Raw genomic sequence first — 6,736 nt, 5'->3', positions numbered from 1 at the left:
TTCTAGATCTATATATCTATAGTGATATGTGTGTATATATATATATATATATATACACACACACATACATATAGATACACACATATTTATATCCATATATGTACACATACACATATACTGTGTGTATATGTATGTATGTATGTATGTATGTATGTATGTATGTATGTATGTATGTATGTATGTATGTATGTATGTATGTATGTATGTACACACACACAAGTGTATTGAGTCTGTGTTGTTGCAGTGGGCACACAGGTCTTAAACATCATCATGTTGTAACATATAGAGTAGTGGTTTGGTATAGTGAGAGTCAGACTGGGAATACTTACTATAAGGAACACACTCATACTGGACCTCTAAGTACTTGTAGGTGCCGGGGCATGGGTCCGGAAACACATCGGAGCCCGTGACAACCACACACTGGGTACGGTTGTTGCACCTAGAACACAAGATTGACCACAGGGTTCAGCATGACTCAGAACGCACAGCGGACGACAACAACACAAGAGAGACCGGGCTTCAGCACAACAGTGACAGGCGGCGGCGGGGGGGGGGGGAGAGAGGACGTGTACAGGTGTGGCGAGCGCTGAGCACGCTCGGGTTGAAATTCCAATCCGACGGCTCATTTTACATATTTGCTACGGCGACAGAAAGCGGAAACACATGAATAAAGTCAATACGCAGTGTGTTAAGAAGAAAATGGAAAATTGGTAAGTCAACGTGAAGGCGGGGGTGGGGGGGGGGGGGGGGGGGCGGGGGGGGTGGGGAAGCATACATGATGTTTAAGAACGGCTCATGGCTAAGTTAGGAGTTTGTGTTGGCAGGGCGGGCAGTCAAACACTCCTCCAGTCAAACAGGGTTTACAGCTCTTAAACAGCGTCTCCAAGCCACCGCTGAAACACAAGACAATCGTTAAGGTTTGGAGCAGCAGGTGGCTGAGACACGCCAATCGACCCGAATGGCTTCTCTGTAGTAAACAAAGTCCACTGCCAGCGCGTCGCGGAGGACCTTCCGTCTGTCTGCGAGAGCCATTTCATTTCAATATTAAAGAAACAGCCCCTAGGTTGAATAGTGTGTGTGTGTGTGTGTGTATATGTGTGTGTGTGTGTGTGTGTGTGTGTGTGTGTGTGTGTGTGTGTGTGTGTGTGTGTGTGTGTGTGTGTGTGTGTGTGTGTGTGTGTGTGTGTGTGTGTGTGTGTGTGCGCGCGCGCGCTTGCTTGTTTACTAACATGTCACCACTCCGTTGGAGGGTTCAAATGGCAGCGAAGCAAAAAATGACATAAAACACATATATATACACGCGTATGAAAAGGACAGCAAAGCACTGATTTGGGGTAAATACAGGATGAAAAGGGGGCTCCACTTCAATCAGGCTCTCTTGTGGCTGAGAGGCCGCGGGGGCCGTCGGGAGAAGCCGACGCAAACCAATATCTGAAAAGAAAGGGGAAGGAGGAGAAGGAACGGGCAGACACATTCGAGACACTGGGGATAAGCATCTCTTTGAGGAGGAGGGTCACAGAGGCGCTGAGCGCCAGGGGATCAGCCGCGCCAGACCGCCTCCTCCTCCTCCGCCGCCGAGCAGACACCAGCGGCGCAGACGTGAAGCCCTCCGAAAAGAAAATGGCCGTTAAAAACAATCGCACAAAGACAATCACACAAAGTGTTTCCAGAGGAGTCCTCCTCCCTGTGTTTTTCTGTTTTGTGAGGAAGAGGATAGAAGAAAAAAAATAGGTTATTGTTCTCTGCCCCATGACGGACGGGCACATTTTTCCACATTTTTTTTTTTGAGACAAGAAGGAGAGGAATAAAAGGGAATGGATTAACTCCCTTCACCTGTGATGTTAATGCTTTGCGAAGCAGAGTGGTTGTTTTTTTTGAACCGCCAAAAAGGGCAGACATCCATTAGGAAGGCGGGTTCTGGAGACAGGCGGCGGGATGCCAGCCGCGTGGGCATGTAGGTAACTCTCTCCGCTCGCCTTCTACCGCAACAAGCACTCGAGGGGGGGGGGGGGGGGGGGTAGTAGACCGGCTACCACCCACCTCAGAGAAAAGGTGGTGGTGGTGGTGGTGGCAGCCGAAAAAAAAAAAAAAAAAAACACTCTCTCGCAAAATTGAGAGAACAAAGTTAATCACAGATCCTAAGATCCGTCTGGCGTCTCCGTCACTCAAAACCAACTCCCGCCAAAATTCGGCCTCTCGTCAGATCCGGGCTTCGTCTCAATCAAAACACGTGTTGCGGCGATTGCGATGGCCTCCAAATAAAAATGTAATGACCGGCTGCGGCCCTTATCAACCGAGCTAAACCGAGCCCCCCGTCCCTCGCCCCCAACGAGACGCCCCATGTGGGTCGCGTTAAGGTCCGTCCCCCCGGGCTGCTCTCCGCGGTTCCCCTCGGTGTGATAATATTAACAGAAAAAAAATGTCATTATCCCTTGCCGGGGGGGGCCATCTTCCCTTCTCCTCCGATGCTGTAATCTGAAATAACAGATAGTGCCAGGAACGCCGCGGTAACGACCCCCTTCGGAACATTGCGGCTAAATCCGAGGTAATTGCGCAACGTTTTTGCCAGACACTTGTGTTTCCATGCCTCAATGATATCAAAACGCAGCAGATGTCTGCCGTATTAATTATTTGAGATATTAGGACGCTTTCGCATTAACCTGGTGTCAACTAGCCACGCCACTTCAGAAGTTGTCACCTGGAAGAGTGTCCATCTCAGTGGCTCTCTGAAACCGCGCCACCGCTAGACCTCGCGGTGAAATGGTCTGGACGGTTTTCATTAACTTCTGGGAAGGACATAACTTTTTAATGGCTAATTTATATATATATATATATATATATATATATATTTATCACACACACACACACACACACACACACACACACACACAGGTAATCAAAAATATAAATTAGCCATTTAAATCTCTCTCTCTCTCTCTAAAATAAGTGTAAAACACAGTAAACTGTGGCTTTTTTAAGCTGATCTGAATGGCACTAACTAGCAGAATGTGGTATATATATAAAACCACAAACTCTCTCTTGCATTGTACACGTCCACACGCTTGTAATTCCCCATGCTCACTAAATAAGAAATTAACAGAGCAACGTCCTCAATTGTCAGCACTGTGTACAGTTCTTCTATTTTGGTCCGTACATTATGAACCTGTTAAGAAGAAAGATGGTTCCAGAATGCTTTCCTCTTAAATCTAGCTTTTGGCGAAAGCCCCCCCAAGTGTCTTAATATTTTATAACCGGTCCTGGTCCTTTTGTGCCATAAATATTTCAGAAACACGTTTTTTGTACAACAAAAATGTTTAGTCTAGCCTACTTGCTGAAACACATCCGATTCTGATCTTGCAGCTGTTAATGGCGAAGAAAGAAATAAGAAAAATGCTACAATATAAACGCAGGCCCCGCCTAACTGAGAACACTGCAGATGGAAACTAAATTAACAATATGGCCGCCTGTTAGCTGCACATCAAAACACACTGCTCAGAGCCGGCAGAACGGGTCACTAATGGGCCCGCCGACCGCTGGATCCTAAAAATATTCCCAGCTATCACATCAGCGCTAATTACACTCCAGATCCGGCTTCTCGTTTGATCTGAATCATTAGAATAAATTTGGCCTGTGCTGAACTCACATGCGTCACACGGCATGCGTCAAAATGCAACGCTTCACCTCGGGAAAGCATCAGACACACACACGCACACACGCACGCACGCACGCACACGCACACACAGTATCTAGGAGCACGCTCTAGACTGGAGGGAGGGGTTACTTTAAACGTGCCGATGGAGCTACCCCGATCGTTGTCTCGTCAACAACATCTGTGGCCCAGACCGCCGGGGTCTTGCTTGGGGGAGTGCTGCCACGTGGGGGCCCGCACCTCTCCGTCGCCGGTGACTGCCGGTGCTTTTGAACGCCACTCCGCCGCGGAGCGGGTATGTGTGTAGCGCAGCGTGCCGACCCTGTTAGCTATGCTACCGTGTCACGTCTCACGGGGGGCAAAAATAAGAAGAGGTAGATTAAACGGGACGAGGGGAGAATAGGGGGACGTGGAACATAATGTAAAGAGGGATTCCAGGGGGGGGGGGGGGGGCTGAGGTCGGTGATGATGTACGGCAGCACCTCGCCCAGGGGGGGTGGGTGGGGGGGTGGGGGGCGCTGATGTAGCACAGAGCTACGTTAGTGGAGCGCGGCCGGTGTGATGCGGACTGATGAAAGGTTCATCCGGTTAGCCGTTTGGAAATAGAAATACACACCGCCAGCACTCGGGGCGGCGCGGTCGCTTGGCGGTCTTCTGACAGGCGCGAGAGACGGGCGCGAAGGGAGAAGAAAAAAAAAACGGTAACCGTCGTTTTTGTTTTTTGAAGGTCACACGTTGAGCGGCGTCACTCTCGACACCGGGGGCCGGACACACGCTGCGGCGCGGTGCTAGCGTTGTCGCAGCGGCGCGGTGCTAGCGTTGTCGCCGCGGTGCTAGCGTTGGGCGAGGGAGGGACGGCTAGCACTCTAGGAGGAGTTAAGGAGGGAGGAACCCACGGAGAGAGGGCTAATAGCGAGCGGACCTTTGGCCGCCGACGAGGCCCGCGTTACGGTATTAACCTGTAAAGGGAACATCAACTTCTGAATGTCAAGAGCACAGCCGTTGCGGCGGTGGCGGCTAGCGTGTAGCATGCCGGCCTCTCTCTCTCTCCCCCCCCCCCCCCTCCTCCTGCTTGGTCAAACGCCGCCCACATCGAGAGGAGAGAGAATTCAAACAAAAGGGAGGAAAAGCGTGCGAAAGGGCACAGAGATTAATGAAGAGTTGTCCGGTGAGTGGGTGTGCTAAGCATGAAGGGTGATTATATTTCATGGTATTAAAAATAAGTTGAACGAGAACAAGTCTTGGAAGAAGTGTGAAAGTGGAAGAAGCCGAAGAAAAACATGTTGTTTTTTTTCGGCCAGAATGCAGCAGCAGCAGCAGCAGCAGCAGTGTTGGGGGAGGCCCACCGCTCCCCCGCCCCCCCCCTCCATAAAATAACAGAACTCATCCCGGGGGTCCGGGACGGCACCTCCACCTCCTCCTGTCACTGTTGATGAAATAAGATCACCCCCCCCGCCCTCAACCCCCTCACCTCTGCGATATGATCTTGTAGGCGTCGGGGAGGTAGCAGTTGACGTTTTCCATCTGGAAGGGGTCGGCGTCGCAGATCTTGTCGTCGGTGCGGCCGTAGTTGGACGTCTCGATCATGATCACGTCGCTGCCCGGGCAGCGCAGGTCGATGGCGTAGCCCTCGCACGAGAGCTCCCGCCTGACCAGCCCGAAGGGCAAGGCAGCGCGGCTGAAACCTGGCAACAGGTTTCAGAAAAGAGAGAGAGAGAGAGAGAGAGAGAGAGAGAGAGAGAGAGAGAGAGAGAGAGAGAGAGAGAGAGAGATTGAGAATGAGAGAGATAGAGAGAGCGAGAGGGAGCGAGAGAGAGGTGAGGTATGTTATGTGGAGCCAAACCAAGGCACTGTAAAGTAATCACTGGCTTTGTGCAAGAGAACAGATAAAATACATGCAGAACAAGAATTCTGCATCGGGCTGAATAAATAAGCAGCGACGCTCTGTTAGTTTCAACCGCCGTTTTAAAAACACAAGACTCGCTCCGGAGGAGAAAAAAGACAAAACAATTCAACCTCTTAATTTCTCTGCGGTCTCGGTATGTTGGCTAATACATCAAATCTGTGCCACTAGGGACCAGTGGTAACCTCTCGAAAAACCTTGGATAAATACATAGGGCTACAGTTAAACCCAGAGCACCCCCCCCCCCCTGACAGTACACGGGGATAGGAGGTGAACCTCGTAGGTGGGACTCGGTGGAACAGTGCATTTAATAAATTGCAGCGAATCCCATCGACTATTCTGTTTGGTTTGCTCCATCAGGGGCTAGAAGTAGGAGAAGTAGAATCCCGGCAGAATGAAGTGTAATTTAATCCATTTTTACGTCGCTGGCAATCGAACGGGGGGGACTGTCTGGAGTCCACGCAGGGGGAGGAAAAATCTATAGGTGGCGCGCGGCCAAGCGGCCGGGCTTAAGGGGAGGATTAACCATTTCACTCAGTGCGCGGCGCGGCGCTCCCCCCCCCCACCCCCCGTTCGCAGATGATGGCGGCGATAAAGGTTATCCCCTTCTGGTTTTGAATTATTATTTTTATTCTTCTCGTAAGAAATGAAATGTCAAGTCACAAATGGCTAGCCATTAGAGAGATGAGCCGAGATGAGCTGACCAGCTGAGGAGAGAACGAAGACGGGGGACCGCTTAACAAACGCTCGAGAGATCATCGACGAACAGAAATGGATCAATGGGAAATAGATAACAATGAGCTGACTGCTAACTAGCCCGTGTCGGTTTGAAAACAAGAGCGAGGCAGATGCCTCTCCTGTCAATAACCAGGGTTTGTTTGCCGGCCCGGCGGGCCCCTCGGGGGACTCAGAGAGCGTTTGTCTTTTGTTCTTCCCCCTAATTAGCGCTCCATTCAGACCGTTACCTTGCCCGTAATCCCATTGGCTCCCGACCGCTGGGTGACACGCACCGCCGCTATCCCCCCGTCCGCTCTTCACTCTGCGCCCTTCCGCTAATTGTCTGTCTTCACACTTTTTTGACGGTCGTAACCTGACGCAATTAGCGTTATCCGAGCGCTGCAAAGTTAAAGGGATTCCGTTCCCGCTCGCGGCGATAAAGAAAACGGACACTCAGACCGAACCGC

This window comes from Micromesistius poutassou, assembly GCF_964030765.1.
Source record: "Micromesistius poutassou genome assembly, chromosome: 16".
In the NCBI taxonomy this organism is placed as follows: domain Eukaryota; kingdom Metazoa; phylum Chordata; class Actinopteri; order Gadiformes; family Gadidae; genus Micromesistius; species Micromesistius poutassou.
The sequence above is the reverse complement of the archived record's forward strand: the minus strand, read 5'-3'. Positions refer to the sequence as shown.